A 20670-nucleotide genomic window follows, 5' to 3' on the forward strand; every position below is an offset into this window, starting at 1 on the left:
CAACATCACAAATATAACTCACATGTAAGAGAAGAGGTTAAGCTGTTTATATGTAACTGTTCTGTTGGCTTCTGGGACTTCATTATACTTAGTGTTATATCATGCAATTTTAGAGATCTTTTCTGGAACTACTTTGTATAATCCTTAAGCATTGCTAAAGCTTGTTACAGTTTTTTTCCCTTATTTTCACAAGTTTATTGGGTCGCTATAAAGCTGAGAGAAAATCTCCCAGGAGAAAGAATATGAGATAGCTAGTGTGGGAACAAAGACTGGAAGAACCAGGCAGAATAAGGAAAGAGACACCGTAGAAGTAGGTAGTAAAAACTGAAGGGGAAAAAAGAAAGCTAGACCCACTGACTGGTCTCTCTTTATACACGTGTATTTATCTTGGCATTTTCATGAAAGTGCCAAGTAAAATGCCTGATTATTTATTAATTAATCAATAACATAATTACTCTTACTCTTATCCTCCAGAAGCAGACAATCAGATAATACAAAGTAATTATTATCTCCCTATTAATTTATTTAACTTTGATTTGTTGAATGCCAGAGGAAAGTTTTAGGAAATGCCTGTGGAGGTTATGCATATCTATAGATGAATAAAAAGAGGAAAATATTTATTTCTAATACAGGTATGATTCAATTCTCAAGAGAGAATTGCAATGTAGAAATAAGAACATGATTTAAGATTACCTAATATAACATGTGTTTCATATTTCTACACGGTAAAAATTCTGTTAGTTTTGGAAAATTACTTTGGAAATATAGGAAATGGTTCTTACCTTTCCCTTCAATTAGAAACTTCCTCCAAATCTATCCTATGTAGTCATTAGGAAAAGAGATATGCATATTGGGGATGGTGGTGGTAATATTTTGACAAAATGCTAATGTATATTTTTCTTTTGCACTTTTGCACATAGCATATTTATAGTTGGATGAAAGCAGCCCTCTGCCTCAGGAATAAGATTCAGAATGTGACAGAGGGGATGGAAAGATAAATATTTCGTCTTCATTTTCTGACATTCAATGTCAGATTTGATGTGATCTCCTTTAGCATATCAACAGCCAGTTTGGATTTTCTTTTTTTTTTTTTGAAACAGGGTCTGGATCTGTCACCCAGTCTATTAGTCAGGGTTCTCTAGAGGGATAGAAATAATAGGATATATGTATATACAAAGGGGAGTTCATTAAGGAGTATTAGCTTACATGATCACAAGGTGAGGTCCCACAATAGGCTATCTGCGAGCCTGATGAGCAAGGAAGCCATCCAAGTCCCAAAGCTGAACAATTTGAAGTCCGATGTTCGAGGGCAGGAAGCATCCAGCAAGAGAGAATGATGTAGGCTGGGAGGCTAAACCACTCTAATCTCTCCACGTTCTTCTGCCTGCTTTTATTCTGGAAGGACTGGCTACTGATCAGATTGTGCCCACCCAGATTGAAGGTGGGTCTGCCCTTCCCAATCCACTGACTTAAATGTTAATCTCCTTTGGCAACACACTTACAGACACATGGAGAAACAATCATTTGCATCTTTCAATGCAATCAAGTTGATATTCAGTATTAACCATCACACCCAGGCTGGAGTGCAGTGGTGCAATCTCAGCTCACTGTAACCTCTGCCTCTCAGGTTCAAGCGATTATTGTGCCACAGCCTCCTGAGTAGCTGGATTACGGGCCTGCACCACCATGCCCAGCTGTTTTTTTATATTTTTAGTAGAGATGGGTTTTTACCATGTTGGCCAGGTCAGTCTCAAACTGGCCTCAAGTCATTTGCCTGCCTCAGATTCCCAAATGGTTGGGATTATAGGCATGAACCATGGTACCTGGCTGGTTTGGATGTTAGACAACATGTTTTTCTCTATGGCACATGTAGAAGAAGTTAGGGAAAAGACCAAAAGGAAGGAAATGAAAGAAGTTGAACCCTTGCACACAGGGGATTAAGGGATAAAGAAAAGGAGTAGAAGACATTAGATACGCAAATGTGGCTAATTCCCACCTGGAATGAGAAGGTATATTATGAAATAAAGATGTGAAGGGCACTAGCCTTCTTCCATCTTGAGCTATAAGGAAAGATAAGTGTGCAGAGCAATCCAGTACTGACAGTGGATGATTCCATTTAGTGAAGAGCATGGAATTGCATTCTGGGACTACAGGGTTCAAGTTTAAAATTCCAGCCAATTCTTGTGTGGCTAATGAGTGTGCTTGCTGTGGGGAAAGCAGTAGTGAAAGTGAGATAATGCAACGCAAAGGCTGAGATGGGCTATTTTAAGAGAGAAGACATGATGGACAACAAGGCAGAAGTGTATAGTACTGGCAAACGCCAAAGGCCAGAGAAAGACCACACAATGATTTCTATTATCTGCAAACAGTGGCAGTTTGAACCATAAGAATGCACAGAAATGGAACCAGTTGTCGTTGAAAGGTTACTAACTTGTGCACACGAGGTGGCTTTCCCCTTCCCCCAATGCCATGAGGTCATGTAAACTATTCGTCTTATACCCAGACCACATCATGCAGAGGAACCAGGAAAAGCATCATGAAAATTAGATGTTGAAGCTGAAAAATCATCTCAAATTCTGAACAATACCCACACAAATATAATTATTTAATAATAAATTATTTAATAATAATATTACATCAGGCTTAAATAAATAGGATATGATAAACAGGTCAATAGAATCAATACATAAATTCTGAAGTTTTTAGCAAATCAATTTTGTATTGTAGGGAAATTTGTAACTTTGAGAAAAAGAATAAGTTAGGTCATGGCAGTCACATATATCTTGATGTGTGTGATTCTATGGAATCGTTTTATAGAAGCAAGTTTAATGGAATGAGGAGTTAAAAACTTGTAGAGGAAAAATAGCAGAACCAACTGACCAGAGCAGTCACCACTTTTTCTTCTCCTTCTCCTCCTTAGAAATACTCTCTCTGTTCTCCCAATTTTTATCAAACCGAATACTATATTAGTAAGATGATAATGGAAATCTTGACAGATACTATGAATAATAATTTGTAATCACAAATGATAAAGGAGATATTTTACTAGCAAAACCTATCATCAAATCTTAATTGTCAATAGGCAAATATTTTCTAATAAGGACACCTATGCTTTTAGCCAATCAGGGAAACAAGGGGAACAAAGGCTCAAACTACTGAAAAATAGTGACATTAAAATTATTGAAACAACCATATGGATAAGGGCTATAAATAATAAGTGTAGGCATAGTGGTGCATAAGTAATAAATGTAGCCTTGTGTATAAAGCTTCTGTCCAAAAATGAAAAATGAATTCGTTCTCTAGGAAACTGATATGGTTTTGCTGTGTCCCCATCCAAATCTCATCTTGTAGTCCCCATAATCCCCACATCTCATGGGAGGGACCAGGTGGAGATAATTGAATCATGGGCGCAGTTTTCCTTATCCTGTTCTCATGATAGTGAATTAGTTCTCACAAGATCTGATAGCTTTATAAGGGGTTTCCCCTTTAAATGGGCACTCATTTTTCTCTTTCCTGCTGCCATGTGAAGAAAGACGTGTTTGCTTTCCCTATCACCATGATTTTAAGTTTCCTGAGGCCTCCCCAGCCATGCTGAACTGTGAGTCAATTAAAACTCTTTTCTCTACAGATTACCCAGTCTCAGGTATATCTTTTTTTTTTTTTTTTTTTTTTTGATGGAGTCTTTCTCTGTTGCCAGGCTGGAGTACAGTGGCGCAATCTCAGCTTTCTGCAACCTCTGACTTCCTGGTCCAAGCGATTCTCCTGCATCAGCCTCCTGATAGCTGGGATTACAGGCATGTGCCACCACGCCCAGCTAATTTTTGTAATTTTAGTAGAGACGGGGTTTCACCATATTGGCCAGGATGGTCTGGATCTCATGACCTCGTGATCTGCCTGCCTTGGCCTCCCAAAGTTCTGGGATTACAGGCATGAGCCACTGCATGCGCTGGCTCAGGTATATCTTTATTAGCAGTGTGAGGACAGACTCATATAGTAAATTGGTACCGGGTAGCGGGGCACTGCTCTAAAGACACCTGAAAATGTGGAAGCGACTTTGGAACTGAGTAACAGGCAGAGGTTGGAACAGTTTGGAGGACTCAGAAGAACAGGAAGATGTGGGAAAGTTGTGAACTTCCTAGAGACTTTGTATTAGTCCATTTTCATACTGCTATGAAGACATACCCAAGACTGGGTAATTTATAAAGGAAAGAGGTTTAATCGACTAACAGTTAAGCATGGCTAAAAAGGCCTCAGGAAACTTACAATTATGGCAGAAGGGGAAGCAAACATGTGTCCTTGTTCACATGGCAACAGCAAGGAGAAGAAGAATGAGTAAAAAGGGAACAGCCCCTTATAAAGCCATCAGATCTCATGAGAACTCACCCACTGTTATGAGAACAGCATGGAGGTAACTGCCCCCGTGATTCAATTACCTCCCACCAGCTTCCTCCCATGACACATGGGAATTATGGGAATTACAATTTAAAATGAGATTTGGGTGGGGACACAGCCAAATCATATCACTCGTTGAATGGCTTTGACCAAAATCCTTATGGTGATATGGACAATAAAGTCCAAGCTGAGGTGGTCTCAGGTGGAGATGAGGAACTTGAGCAGAGGTGACCCTTGTTATGCTTTAGCAAAGAGACTGTCATCATTTTGCCCCTGCCCTAGAGACCATGAAACTTTGAACATGAGAGACATGATTTAGGGTATCTGGTGGAAGAAATTACTAAGCAGCAAAGTGTTCAAGAGGAAGCAGAGCATAAAAGTTTGGAAAATTTGCAGTCTGACAATGCAATAGAAAAGAAAAACTCATTTTCTGGGGAGAAATTTGAGCCTGCTGCAGCAATTTGCATAAGTAACAAGGAACCAAATGTTAATCACCAAGGTAACGGGGAAAATGTCTTCAGGGCATGTCAGAGACCTTGTTGGGAGCTCCTCCTCGTTGACTGGCCCAGAGGCCTAGGAGGGAAAAATTATTTCATGGGCAGGGCCCAGGATTCCCCTGCTGTGTGCAGCCTAGGGACTTGCTGCCCTGCATTCCAGCCACTCCAGCTGTGGCTAAAGGGGGCCAAGGTACAGCTCAGGCCATGGCTCCAGAGGGTGCAAGCCCTAAGCCTTGGCAGCTTCCATGTAGTGTTGAACCTGTGGGTGCTCATAAGTCAAGAACTGAGGTTTGGGAACCTCTGCCTGGATTTCAGAGGATGTATGGAAATGGCTGGATTCCAGGTAGAAGTTGCCTTCTGGGGTGGAGCCCTCTTGGAGAATGTCTTTTAGAGCAGTTATCTGAGTGTAGAATGGAAAGGTGGGGTCAGAGCCCCAATACAGAGTCCCCAATGGGGCACTGCCTCATGTAGCTGTAAGAAGAGGGCCACCATCCTCCAGATGCCAGAATGTTAGATCCACCGACAGCTTGCACCATGCACCTGGAAAAGCTGCAGACACTCAATGCAAGACCATAAAGGCAGCCAAGAGGTGGGGTGGGCTGTGCCCTGCAAAGCCACAGGGGTAGAGCTGCCCAAGACCATAGGAACTCACCTCTTTGCATCAGCATAATCTGGATGTGAGACATGGAGTCAAAGGAGATCGTTTTGGAGCTTTAAGGTTTAATGACTGCCCTATTGGATTTTGGACTTGCATGGGGACTGTAGCCCCTTTGTTTTAGCCAATTTCTATTATTTGGAATGGGTGCATATTCCCAATGCCTGTACCCCCACTCTATCTGAGAAGTAACTAATTTGCTTTTGATTTTACAGGCTCATAGGTGGAAGGGACTTGCCTTGCCTCAGATTAGACCTTGGACAGGTACTTTTGAGTTAATGCTAGAATGAGTTAAGACTTTGGGGGACTGTTGGAAGGGCATGATTGTGTTCTGAATTGTGAGGACATGAGATCTGGGGAGGGGCCAGGAGCAGAATGATATGGTTTGGCTGTGTCCCCACACAAATCTCATTTTGTATTTCCTATAATCCCTGCATGTCGTAGGAGGGACCAGTTGGAGATAATTGAGTCATGGGTCAGTTTCCCCCATTCTATTCTCATAATAGTAAGTTAGTTCTCCTGTGATCTGCTAGTTATAAAACTAGAATGGGCTTCCTCTTTCATCTGGCACCCAGTCTTGGATATGTCTTTATTAGGAGCATGAGAATAAACTAATAGAGAAACAAAGCAAGATAACTAAGGAATTAAAAATAGTGAAGGTGTCTAGATAGGGTGTTAATTTATTTTAAAGCTGCTCATATATTGATTGATTTTACATTAACAACATTATTAAAATAGTTTAAAATGTGCATTGTTTTCATGATTGTAGCATTACGAACTAAAAATATGTGAAAAATATTATTTATAGTTTTGCTTGCCAGAGATCACCGCCATTTATTGAGATTTTTGCATTGAATTTTGCTTCCTAAACAGGTAGTTTTACATTCCTTAACTTTTATATTACAGTTTTATTCATGACTACACATTCTAAAAAAGTATGCAGATAGATCATTTTTACTTTTTTGTTTAAAAATGCATGCCAATTATCAAAATTGTGACCAAAGTGCCTTACTATGACTAGATGGTCATTTTGAAAAAATTATTGCTACAAAAGTCTTTTTGTGAATAGTCAGGGTGCTTGCATATGTGTGGATCTGTACATTTGTAGCACATGTATTGAAGAGATTGGGAGTTTTAGCATTGAGAATCTTGGAGAAATGACTCTGCAAAGCTGACACTCAGACCTCTTAGGAGGGTGTGCCACCCCTCTTTTGGGGGCATAATAAGGCTGATCCTGGAAGAGCATGGAGAAACTGGAGGCTGAAATGAACTATTACTAACAGGGAGACCTGTTGCTGCGGTGTGGTGGCCATAGCAGCAGCCAAAAAGAAAGGAACAGGCTTTGTCCTTTGGCCTTGAACTCTTCATTGAGTGCTTCCTACTGGAAGAACCTAACAGAAACTTAGCTGGCAAAGCTGAAACGTACTTTCTAGACTCCCAGCCCTAGTAGCACACAATTGAGTATAGAAAGGAAGGTTTGGAGATAAGGAATACAAAAATCTTAAAAATTAACACAGCATATAAAAGTGAAGTGAAAGTGAACATTTTAAAGATGCTGTTTGTCTTCTGAATTCCAATATTTTCATTAAGAGATCAACTGTCAGTTTTATTGTACTCCTCTGAAAATCATGTATCCTTTTACTCTGGCTGTGTTTTAGATTTTATTCAGTTTTCAGCAGTTTATGTGTGAGGTATTTAGGTTTGATGGTTTGATTTTCTTTGGGCTTATTCTTGTTGGGGTTTGCAGAACTTCCTGAATCTGAGCATTGATTAACAACAACAACAAAAAATAGTATTGTAAAATACTTGGTCATTACTTATTTAACATCGGAGAAGATTTTCCTTTTCCTTTGCTAGGCAGTTAGGGTGGGGATCTGCTCACCTTAATCAGACTATGAACTGGCCTGGGTTAAGGCAGAACTGCAGGTGGGTAAGATCCAGTCAACCACGGTTCATCTGATTTTCTAGAGTATAGGTGTCAAGACATTTCCAGCTTAGCTCTTTCATGTCTTGCCATGCACAGCTTTACAATTTGGCAAGTGACTTGAGGTGTAAACCAGCTTGGCATTTAAAGCCCCTACAGCATACAGTTCTGTCATTCCAGGCCCGTGCAATTTCCAGAAATACAGCTGAAAGTTTAACATCTCTCTTCCTGGAGACAAGAATAGATTCTCACCCTCTAATTGTGCTCAGATTGCCAAATATTCCCATGCAGGAAGTCTTTAAGGTGGCTCTGTACCAGCAGGAGCAGGGGCAAAGAAAAATACCCTTTTTAACTTCACACTACCTTAGAATATTTTGAAGTTTTAATAACCTTTTGACTTGTTATGGTTTTAATTTGTGAGAAAGGGAGACAAGCTGAGTTTCAGTGATGTATCATGTTGTTTTACTCTCTCCCAAATTACCCTAGTCTGAAAAGTCAGAATTGCAAGAGAAGAGACTAGGTTTCCTACTTTCCTTGTTATTCTCTTCTATATATGATATGCTTTTACCCAGAAAATTGTGGATTCTGGAGCTGTTGGCTATCTTTCTTTGCAGGATAGTTTTTTGGGGTGCAAGCAAATATTTAACTGCATTTGTAGAGAAGCTTCCCATAGCACCTTGGCTATTTAAAAGCGGAAATTATATGATAAACTATAGGAAGTATCTAAGGGGGCCCAGAAAGGCAATTAGAATTATCAAGCCTAATAATGAGGTGCCATAAACATACTATAAATAGTTACATATTTTTAAGACCAAGTTAAATGTACCCTTTACTATTTTCTCTTACCAATTGTATAGCCTTGTTCATACACTGTTAGCCAAGTTTGCAGTTTTGGGCCATGCGAACTTTGTAAATACATTTTCCATATTTTTACACCTGTATATCAGGAATGGTAATTCTCTTCCCCTTTTTAGCCCTCTTGAAAGGGGTAAGAACCAATAGAGTTCTTGGGTGTTGGGGGAGACTTTTGCAGGCTCCCACTAACTATAAGTTTCTGGAAGAGTTTTCAAATGTTTTCTTTTATAAATTTTATTTTTCCCATGGTGATCACAGACAAATGGGCACACACAAACACACACACACACACACCATGAATGCTCCTATTGTAACACAGATATAAAGAAGATTACAGCTTATTAGGGATAGCAGATGAGACTATGAAATCTAAACACATTCATTTAAGACATATGATAAGAAGTCAAAGTAATGGAGAAGCCAATGCTTCTTTAGATCAGCATTTTGTTAAGTTCTTGATTTTTGCTAGCTCTAAAATTTGGAGGGGTTATGAATTTAGTAGAGTGAGTGATATCTGTGGGTTAACAACTCTCATCTATGGAATGTTTCTTACAGGAAAGAGAAAAAGGGAAACTGAGGCTGGGCCTTGGACAATATATATAACAAACAATAGGAGAAAATGAGGTTATAAGTCTTGAAGATGCCTCCAATAAACATCTGGGAAATAAGCTTCTAAAAGGAATTCAGAGCACAGATTTTCAATAAAGCGTCAATAGCCCATACATTCTGTGCCAATAGGCACTTGGAGAAGGATATGGTATTAATGTGACACCAACATGTATATCCTTTGCAAGTTAAATATAAGGTAAAGTAATATTGTGACCTTTATTATTATTTTTAATGGGCATAAATTCAAATATATACATTTTTTTCATGGCAACAAGTTGGCTGAATGTTTGCACCATCCACCATCTAAACTATATAAGAAGATAGACATTGAAAGAATTCTAATAACTTTGATCCATTTGTGGAGTTTGACTTACCTTGTGTGAGCAGAATCTGTCTTTTATTGGTGATGTTTGCATCACCATTATGGGTAAAGCCTCACCATTTAAAGAAAACAAGTATTTGGTCACAAGATGTATTAAAACACCACTTTTGGAATATTTATGTGAAATAAAAATAAATTAACCATTCTTGTCTGGACAACAACCAGAGTTGCTTCCTGTTCCCATTTATTTGGTAAATAGAGAATTATCTATCTAGATATCTATCTATGTATATCTATATGTCTATCTATCTATGTATCTATCTGTCTATCGAATTTATCATCTGCCTATCTATATCATTTATGAAGTACCTAACCATCATCTTCTTACTTATAATTAACCACTATTTGTGTGTGTCATTATGTTTTTGGTTATTCTTTATATTGGGTGATTATAATAATTATCAGTGTATCCTGGGAGAATAATCTACTGAGGATACAAAACATAAAGGAAAAAAAAGTATCATTTCTAACAGTGGGGAAACTGCAATTGCTACATTGCTCCAATTTAACCCCAAACATTTATATATATATATATACACACACACACACACACATACACACACACACACACACACACACACACTATATACATTATATACATATACGTACATATACACATATACACACTATATACATATACTTATATACACACATATACACACTATATACATATACGTATATATACACATATACACACTATATACATATATATACACACATACACACTATATACATATACGTATATATACACATACACATTATATACATCTACGTATATATACACATATACACATTATATACATATATGTATACACATTATATACATGTATGTATATATACACATTATATACATATATACACATTATATACATATATACATGCATACACATTATATACATATATACACATTATATACATATATACATATACACATTATATACATATATACACATATACACATTATATACATATATACATATATACATTATATGTGTATATACATATATACATTATATACATATGTGTGTACATATATACATTATATGTGTGTACATATATACATTATATACATATGTGTGTACATATATACATTATATACATATGTGTGTGTACATATATACATTATATACATATGTGTGTACATATATACATTATATACGTGTGTGTACATATATACATTATATACATATGTGTGTGTACATATATACATTATATACATATGTGTGTGTACATATATACATTATATACATATGTGTGTGCATATATACATTATATACATATGTGTGTGTACATATATACATTATATACATATGTGTGTGTACATATATACATTATATACATATGTGTGTATATACATATATACATTATATACATATGTGTGTATATACATATATACATTATATACATATGTGTGTATATACATATATGTATACATACACACACACACATATATATACTATGAAGTTTGTTGCTAGAAAGAAAAGGGGAAATAGCCATAATTCAATAGCATTTACAATCAAGTTTCAAATAACTGTCAAAAGTTTCCTTTAAATGCTAATTAATAAGTTAGTTATTCTTGTCTCATATCAAGGGACTGTGCTCTATGACACACAGTAAATGCTCTGTAAAAGAAAGTTCACATACCTTTAGGTTATGCCTGACTGTAAGCAAAATGGGAAAAGAAGGAATAAGAGATGAAGCACTTGCCGAAGTTATCATTCCCTTGAAGCTTCTTTGTGTCCTGGGGTCTGAGAATTCTATCAACAGAGTGAGTGAAAACAGAGCCCACCAGAGCCCTAAAGAATATGCCTCAGGAAACTGCCTGGCCTGTGGCATTAGGGACTGAGAGAGGTAGTCCTTATGCAATTTCTACAGCTCAGCTTTCTGCAATTTACATATTCTGATTGGTATAAAACAAAACAAAACAAATATTACCACTGCTGTCAACACTGCCATGACAGTCTAAACATTTTCTGATTTTTGAATTATATATTTGCTCCTCTCCTTTTCTCTTACTCATAGGTGTGCATAATTAGGCTAACTCATAGTCGCCTTCTTAATGGTATACTTAAAAACATGCAGTTGCAGAGTAATATACATACAGTGCTGTCATATATCACAAGAGTGTAGGTTAACCTCAGAAATTTTCTTTGTACTCTCTTCATTACATTACCACCAATGGTATCTCTATTCTCAGTTTCAACACCATGAAAGTATCCTTTCTGCTTTTATTCAATATTAGATTACATAGTTTGTTCTGTTTTGTACCTGGCTTCTTTTGCTCAACATTATATTGATAAGTCCATTCATATGCATGTAACTATAGAGTTTTGATTCTTGTTACTATATTTCATTGTGTGAATATCCCATGATTTACTTATTATTTCAACTTTTGGTGAGAATTTAAAAGTTTTAAAATGTAATTTTTGAAGAGCTATAAAGAAACCACTTTACCCAAATATACCTTTCCTCACTACTCTTCATGCTGACTGGAAATCCTTCTTGAAAATTGTCTTTAGCTAAACACATAACTATAACCTCATGAGTAGGTCTTAGTAGTTCCTTTATGGGCTGGCGTCTACTTCTCCATTTCTCCTACATCACTACTTCCTCTTACTGTTTTTGCTGCAGCCACAATGAATTACTTTAAATATTTTTTTCTCTGTGCATTTCGCTTGGATAGTTTCTATTACTAGGTCTTCAAGTTCACTATTTTTTTTTTACTGTGATGTTTAATCTGATGTTATTCTCATCCATCGTATTTTAAAATCTAAGATATATTTTCCATCGCTAGGAGTTCAGTTTGGCAGTTTTAAAAAATATCTTCCATTTTTCGTCATCGTGTTTATGCCATCTTCTGTCTCCTAGAACATGTGTCATATATTTATAATATAAAACAAATATTTTAAATATTTGTTTAATTCTATAATCTGTGCTATTTCCATTAACTGGGATGTCTCCTGCTTTTGTGTCACATTTTTCTGCTTCTGTTAACTTCTGAGTGGATGCCAGACATAAATTTTATGTCTTTGGGTGCTGGATTTTTCTTTTAATCCTTTTATTATTTAGAGTTTTGTTATGTGATGCAGCTAATTTTGAGCCTTTTGAGGCTTGTTTGTAACCTTTTTTAGGAAGGATAAGACAGCCTTATTTAACCTCACTCTACTGAAGACTGTACACTCTTCATGTGTTAGGAAGTCTCACCACTGTGGCTGGGGATAGATATCACTATTCCCCACCCTGTATGAACTCCAGTGATTTTTTCAGCTGCTCCTGTCTGGTGATTCTCCAGCCTCAATAGTTTCCTCGTGTATACATGCAGTTCGGTATTCAGCTGGAGATGCGGGGGACCCTCTGAAGATCGAATTTTGTTCATCTGAGCAAATTGTTGCCTTATAGCACTCTCTATTTTTAGCCACCTTGCCCTCCTAAAACTTTATAGTCTGACTCCTCAACTCAAAGAGATTTCCTAGTAAATTTAACTTGTCCCTACAGGTACTGTCACCTGGAAACTCTCTCCAGGCAGTGAGCTAAGGCACTTGTAGGCCTGATCTCACCTCATTTTGTCTCCTCTCTCATGATCCCTGTCCTGTGATGTCTATTGACAAGTGACTAAAAATGCCTGTTTTGTATATTTTTCTAGTTCTTTTTTTTTTTTTTTTTTTTGAGACGGAGTCTCGCTCTGTCGCCCAGGCTGGAGTGCCCTGGCGTGATCTCGGCTCATTGCAAGCTCCACTTCATGGGTTCACACCATTCTCCTGCCTCAGCCTCCTGAGTAACTGAGACTACAGGCACCCGCCACCACGCCCAGCTAATTTTTGTAATTTTTTTTTTTTTTTTTTTTTAGTAGAGACAGGGTTTCACTGTGTTAGCCAGGATGGTCTTGATCTCCTGACCTCGTGATCCGCCCACCTCGGCCTCCCAAAGTGCTAGGTTACAGGCATGAGCCACCGCGCCCAGCCCATCTAGCTCTTAATGGTTGAAGGTAGGACAGTAAATCCTTGGTTACTCCATCATGACTAGAAGCCGAAGTCACTACCCAGAACCACTTTAATTTGAAAGCAAATTTTGATCTCTGTTTCTGAGGCTGGCACATACTGTTCTTTGTCAGTCTCTCTCACCTCATTTTATTTGACTTATCTAATATGAAAGAGAATCAATAAATATTTATTACATAAATGAATAAAGGAATAATACCTTGATGAGATGACATAATAATTTTTATGATGTTTTTTGATTAGCAAATTGATCCAGTTTTTGAGTTGAGCTAGCTAAGTACTATTTTCTATATTCTCAAGAGAGGAAGTTAGGACTTAGATGTGTATATAGAAGTTAAGAAAGAACTGTATTTTCAGGTCTTGCCCTTGAAACCATACCTGACTGTACACCATAGCAGAGGCTCAAAAACCCAAAAGGCACAGAAATGGGGAGGGAGTTGAGGAAAGGAGAGAGAAACAACAGAGAATAGGGAGTTGTTGAAGGGAGAATACTTTGTTATTTTGCTAGGGCTTGCCTGCTTCTTAAAAAGAGTCACTTATCACATCATATTCAAAATCCACGATCTCTTAAGGTTGGAAGTCATTTTGAGCATAGCTATGTAGCTATTCCATCAATGTAAATAAATTACTTAGCCAATAAGCTTGCATTTTAGTGATGGAGAAAAATGGCAATTTTTTTTTAAGAATGCTTGATTCTCTTTCCTATGATGTAAAACAGCACAGAATGAGTGCACATAGTCAAATTGGAAAGTGGCCCTATGTCATACTTACATTAGGCAGTTTAGGTAATGGTTGTTGATTCTCATTGCCTTTTCCTTTTTACCCAAACTGCACCAGAATGAAAAGAACATTATGAATATTACTGTTTTTTTTCTGAAATATTCTTTGTATATGTGAGTCTTTCTTTTACTTTGCAAAGAACTTTCTTATATATTTTTCTCTCTGATCAAAGCAGTAATAATATAGTGAGTGTTGAACAGGTATTACTACCTCTCTTTATATTTCGGAGCCTCACATATACATATATATATATAGAGAGAGAGAGAGAGAGAGAGAGCATCTTTTATAAATAGTGTAACTTCATACTGGTTTTCATATTGTGATTCTTGAAAACTTAAGATTTCACAGAGACACCATAGAGGCAAATATGGAGGAAAGCAAAGGGGAGACCAAGCAGGGCTCTAGGACCCTCACCTTTACACCAGCTAGAAATGCTCTGCTTCTTCTCTTTTATCTGTGAAGAAGAATTTGCATTAAATCATCCTCCCTCCCTCCCCTGGTACTGTTATAATGAACTGACCTGAAAATAAGTGCATTAAGTGTCCACAGAACATAAAGACACTAATTAGTTCACTTGGGGATCAAATCCATGATAACAGACTGATTCATGCTTTTCTCTATCCCCAAAACTATTCAGATAAAAGCAAAGAGAGAAAATAAATCTATCATATATATGACAATCCTCAAGAACAAACACTTTAAGTTTCAAATATGATCTGGTTGATTCTGTCAGAGGAAAATAATTCTATCACTAGTTAAGAATAAGTGATAATTGAGTCTGGACAAGTAGCAAGTAAGATTTCACAGCAAAAGAAAGGCAAATAGCCAGTAAACATTAAAAAGGCTTAGCCTCTGTTGAAAGCAAAAAAAAATATTATAATAATATTACAGTGAGGCTATTTTTAGACTTTCAAGTTGGCAAATATGTTTTAAATTATTATATAAAATGATGATAAAATTGTCTCTTCATACACTGTTGTACATACTACATACTAGTGAATTATTTCTGGAGGATAGTTTAGCATTTTGCAAGAGCCTTAAGCATATTCTTATGCTTTGACCAGTATATTCTACTTTCAGAAACATCCAAAGGATACAACCTCATATTTGGCAAGAATACATACTCAAGTTTTATGTCAGCAGTGTATATAACTTAGGCTCTTTTAAGGAACAGATACAAGTTTACCTTCAGGCATTAGGGGCTTATTGTAAAGCCATGAGATTAAATGAAGAATACAGACTTTCCCAGGCCAGGCCTAAACCCAAGTGGTATTTGATTTAGAAGGAAGGGGGTAGGGATGGTCATTTGGGACATGCTGAAGTTCTTCAAAAGCCATCATCTTGACCCATCCTTAGCAGCGTGTGCCCACTGCTTTCTCCTCCCACAGGTTACCATTTTGTTTAAGGAGCTTCATTTGTTCATTGTCATTCTGACTCGCGTATTTTGTCATTTCCTCAAAACTACTACACTCAGATTCTGATGATCACTTTCTCTCTTTATTTTGGTTTCTGTCCTCAGAAAGAGATTTTGAACTTCTTTGAATGTCTTGATTGCACTTTTGCAAGAAAAATAGTTTTTGTTTTCGTTTTTTGGCAGAAACTTTATTGATTATTGTCCAGTGCATTGGTAAAATCCCCAAATGTGAAACAACTTATTTATCCAAAAAGAGGAGAACTGGCACAGACATGGTACTACACATATACATTACACAATGTTATACAACAATTATACATGTTTGCTGATATTGTAAGAAAAATGTATATGATAAAGTTTAAAGTGAAAAAGTATTCAAAACTATATATACTGAGTAGTGCCAATTTTAGAAAAATATATACATAGAATATAATATTGAGACAAAATGCAGTAAAAAGTTGAGGAATTACTAGATGGTGAGATATAGTGATCTTTATTTTTCGCTTTATGTATTTGTTTCCTAAGTGTCTTTTGAGTCTGTGTTGCTTTTATGACAATAATGCTATTTGATTAATTAGATATAAATCAAAATAGATTTGAAAATAAAAAATTAGGTGACACACTAGATGAGAGAAATATTTCTGGTATTACTTATGAAACAAATTTTTTTCTATGATGCTTGTATTTATGGAAGCAGGAGCTGAGAGTCATTAACTTATTTAATCCAATAAAGTATACCCCTTAGGAAAGTGACTGAACATTCAGAGTTCTTCTATGCTTCTTCAGGGTTCCTTTCTTTAAAATGTTAAAAGGATCTTATCACTTGTTTCTCATCCACTCACAGGCAATCTTTCTCATCATTTTCCAAACAAATGGCCAATCAATAACCATGGTGAGAGCGAGTGGCTATACATTTCTGTTTTAAAGAAGTAGCACACTTATCATTTACCATAAACCTTCTCAGTGCTTCCTAAAAGGGCAAAAAAACCAAAAATTAACAGAATGAATCTAAGCCAGTCGTGTCCCTTGGTAACTATTTATTCATATTTAAAGATATGCTCACACCAAAATAAAAGTCTACATATTTATGTATATCTGATACATCTCCCTTGGAAGATGGTAAGGAGATCCTGGGGCCTACAAACAACATTGGACTCATCTTTACATACTCTCAGCAACTCGCATATAATAAAATATAAAAAAAAAACCCACTGAATTTGAAAGCTGAAAGACTTTAGAAATTATATGCTCCCTTTATTTTGTAGTTTAGAAAACTGAGGCCCATAGAGAATGAGTTATTCTCTCAAGATCAAACAAGTCAATGGAAGAAGAGTGTAGAGCACAAGATTTTCTGATGTTAACTTGAAAACCCTGCTCCCTCAAAGATTAGAAACCTCTCTTGTCATTTGCAGCTAAACTACCTGTACCAAGTTAGTGTCCTCTTCATTAATCTTCAGATAAAAATAATTCAGTGGCTTTAGATTCCAGTGAGAATGGTTTTCCATTTTCTTCCTTACCCAACACCTTCAAGGCCACCTTCTCTGGCCACAGGGAGCAGCCCGGAACTGGGGCAGGGATTATTATCCTTCATATTATCCATAATATTCCAAAAGTGCTCCAAAATTGGTAAGAAAAGGCACAACATCCCAATGGGAAAGTGGTACCACACACTCTGGACTGTTTCCGCTGCTCAGTGGCCTGAGTGTAAGTGCAGCCAGTGCTGTCTGCCTCTCCTCTCCCCTGCCTGTGATGCCCCCTCAGAAAGTGTCTCCCCATTTTTTCTATCAGTGCTTCGCTGATAGGAAAATGCCGCACTTCCCACACAAGGCTCTAGTTCCAGACATGCTTCCAGAATTCTCGGGAATCTCCCTCCTCTCCCCTGAAAACCCTGCCCTTGCACATTAGACATCCTGGTTTTCCTGTTGGGGTCCCATTATGGCATCATCAGCAGATGGGGCACAGTCTCCTGAGGCCTGGGAGGAATCTGTCCCAGAAACCAGGGAGTGGGGACTTCTGACTAAATCAAGGGAAGGTTTTCATGGAGAAAGTCAACAAAAAGTGAACATTCTAATTTCAAAAATAGTCTCCTCATTGCACTTCAAATTAAGGGACTTGGAAAAAGGGGAGCAGGGAGCTGGGTGTTTAATAGGGTCAGAGTCTGATATTGGGAGGATGAGAAAGTTCTTCAGATGGATTGGCAGTGATGGTGAGAAAACAATGTGAATAAACTTAACACCAATAAACCCTGTACTCACAAATGATTAAAATGGTAGTTTATGTTAAATCTGTTTTACCTCAATAAAAAGGAAATAAAGTTTTGTTTGCAGTGGGCAGGTAAGTAGCGGAAACTCTCTTGCCATCTCTTGGCGAGAGCCTGAGAAACAGTTGGACACCCCAGCAGTGTGAGCTCTTCTGAGGGCAGTGGTGACAGCCCAAGAGACAGCTGAGCATAGTAAGGGAAGGTGCAGGTCCCTGGTCCCAGAATGTGAGCGTGGCAAGCTAGCCTCAACTTCTGCCTGCCTAGGAGGCATCCTAGGAGGTGAGCCTGAGTGAGCAGGGGTGAGCTCTGTGTGTCCTGTGTGCAGCAGCAGGTTATCTGTCTACCTGTGCAGAGAGGGGAGAAAGCCATGGATGGGACCTGGTTTGGCTGAGAATCCCCAAAGGCCCAGGAGTTCCTTAACCTTACATTAAAACACAAAAGAGAGCTCAGCAGAGGCCACCTCACCCAGCTCATTTTTGTATGTTTAGTAAAGACAGGGTTTCACCATGTTGGCCAGACTCATCCGCAATTCCTGACCTCAGGTGATCCACCTGCTCTGCCTCCCAAAGTGCTGGGATTACAAGGATGAGCCACCGTGCCCGGCCTTCATTACCCTTTATTACTCGTTTTTTGATTATTGTTTGTCTCTGCCTATCAAACATTGTGCTCATCACTCACCTGACAAATATCATATCTTGAGTAGATACTTGTAGAATGAATGAATGAATATGATTTCGCTTCAAGACCTAAGGAGTGGAGGCATAATGGTGGACTACTAGAACAGGTGTCTCTAAGTGTGTTTGTATAAGACATTCGAGACCTCTAGAATGTCTCTTCTACTGGAACTCAGCCTTGATGACCTTACGCCCAGGGATGGAGAGCATTCATGAAGTGTTGAAGGAGGCTGGCCTGCAGGGAAGCAGTCTTGGACAAGTTCAACCTGCCCCCATGCCACTTCAACAATCAAAAATTTTTATCACTCCTCCTTGCTTCCTTTACTCCTTCAAAAAGCATAGAGTTTTTCATGGGGTTGCACATCATTCATTTTACAAACACTATTAACATCATTTCATTAGAAATGACATCCTAACCCCAATTAACTAAGAAGTACATAATGCAGAATAAGTAGCAGCTTGTCCTAAGACCATTAGCAACATTCAGGGACATATACATTTTCCTCAATTTCTTCATTGTGCTAATGGGCAGTGAAGAGTTGGTGTTTGAGAACTCCTCAGATAATTGGTGTGCTATCAGGGGCATTGCTGAAAGCAGGAATCTTAGAGGCTGGGAGTCACCGTGTGGGCAGAGGAGGAGACAGAGACTGTGTGGAGAGGTGAGGCTCTGTGCTGTCAGTGAGGGCTGTTCTCTGCCCCATCTCTTCCAGTCCCTTTTTATCCCTGCCATCCCAGGAATGATGGAAGTGCCTGAGGAAGACTACCTGGGCTTCCTGATGAGTTACTGGCAGACTGCCTCTGTGGGACAAGAGGGTCACCTGCAAGCCAGACAGTCCAAATCCTCCCTGAAACACATCACTCTCCACTCACTGCTTACCAATTCCCTTCAAGGCTGCTCCAGCTGCACATTTTTAAAAGTTGTTCTATTCAGTGAGAAGACATAGACACAGGGAGGGGAACATCACACACCGGGGCCTGTCGGGGGGTCGGGGGCAAGGGGAGGGAGAGCATTAGGACAAATACCTAATGCATGCAGGGCTTAAAACCTCGACGACGGGTTGATAGGTGCAACAAACCACCATGGCCCATGTATACCTATGCAATGAACCTGCACATTCTGCACATGTATCCTGGAACTTTAAAATAAAATAAAAACTTTTTAAAAAGTTGTTCTATTAAGATATGGTCTGTGGTTTTGGAAAATGGTGACTCCTTGTTCTGTTCTTGGAGAAATATGTCATTTTGTAGGGATGACTGGCCCTGGGGCCCAAAATCTCACTGTCAGTCTGCTCTGGTTCTTCAGAAAATGCGTTGAATCAGGGTTGATGGTGGCAGAGATGGGTAGTCAACACCTCACCATCGTGGTCCTTCCCTGGCATCACTGGCCAAGCTTCACTCTGGTGAATTCCACATATAAGGCTTGCCCAGCCCTGTCTCATTCTCTTGGATGAGCCACAGCCATGCTACCCACCAGGACCAGGCACTGCCTCTGCACACTCTGTGGATAGCAGTCATTTCCCTGAATCCATGAAAGCATCATCCACTTAAACCACTATTTCTTAGTGTTGTTTTTTGCAACTTTCAATTCCAAAATTTCTGTTTCATTCTCTGGATAAATTGGAGGACACTTGTGAAAATTCCTCATCTCACAGTCCATTTTCTGTAACATTAGTCTTAGCCCTTTTAAAATCCTGGGCCTTGCTCTCTTGAAGTTTTTCTGGGATTGAGGTCAGCGGGATGGCAAAGCTGCTGTCACTGAGGTATGGCCTGGAGAGTCCTTGGGTGTCTGGTGGAGAAGGCAGGGCCACCATCATGGCAGCCAGGAATAGGGGATGGCTCCAGGGGATGAAGCCCAAGGAAGACTCAGTATGTCAGGAGCAGATCAGCTACAGGACCCTGCGCAGGATGAGGCCCTGAAGTGTGGGTGACCAGCCACTCACAGGGGGAATGAGGCTCTTTGGCCCTATTTCTCATGGGGCTGGTATGTGGGGCCCCAGGTGTCCCTGTGCTCAGAGCCTCAGCCTGCAGGGAGCCCCTGTCAGGCCCTCCATGGGAGTTGGGAGTTAAAGGGAGCCATGAGCAGCTCTCCTGGGGGAAGTTCCTTGTCCTGGGATGGGGGCATCCATTCCTCAGGCCCCACCTGCCCTTTTGGGCTCCAAGCACAGAAAGCCGCAGTCTCAGTCTTCACATGGAGACCAAATGTGTCCCAACCCAGGCTGCAGCACACAGA

The 20670-nt window shown here is 38.8% G+C and overlaps 1 long non-coding RNA gene across 1 annotated transcript; it reads right to left on the reverse strand.

Moving 5' to 3' along the window:
• Window positions 1-16207: 16207 nt before the first annotated feature.
• Window positions 16208-19300, reverse strand: LOC129048237 (uncharacterized). The gene is made up of 2 exons (XR_008510425.2): window positions 18445-19300; window positions 16208-16476 (listed from the first exon to the last, which is right to left on the reverse strand). It is a non-coding gene; the product is annotated as an uncharacterized LOC129048237 (long non-coding RNA).
• Between the last annotated feature and the right edge of the window lie 1370 nt (window positions 19301-20670).

This window comes from Pongo abelii, chromosome 8 (assembly GCF_028885655.2).
Source record: "Pongo abelii isolate AG06213 chromosome 8, NHGRI_mPonAbe1-v2.0_pri, whole genome shotgun sequence".
Lineage (NCBI taxonomy): Eukaryota > Metazoa > Chordata > Mammalia > Primates > Hominidae > Pongo > Pongo abelii.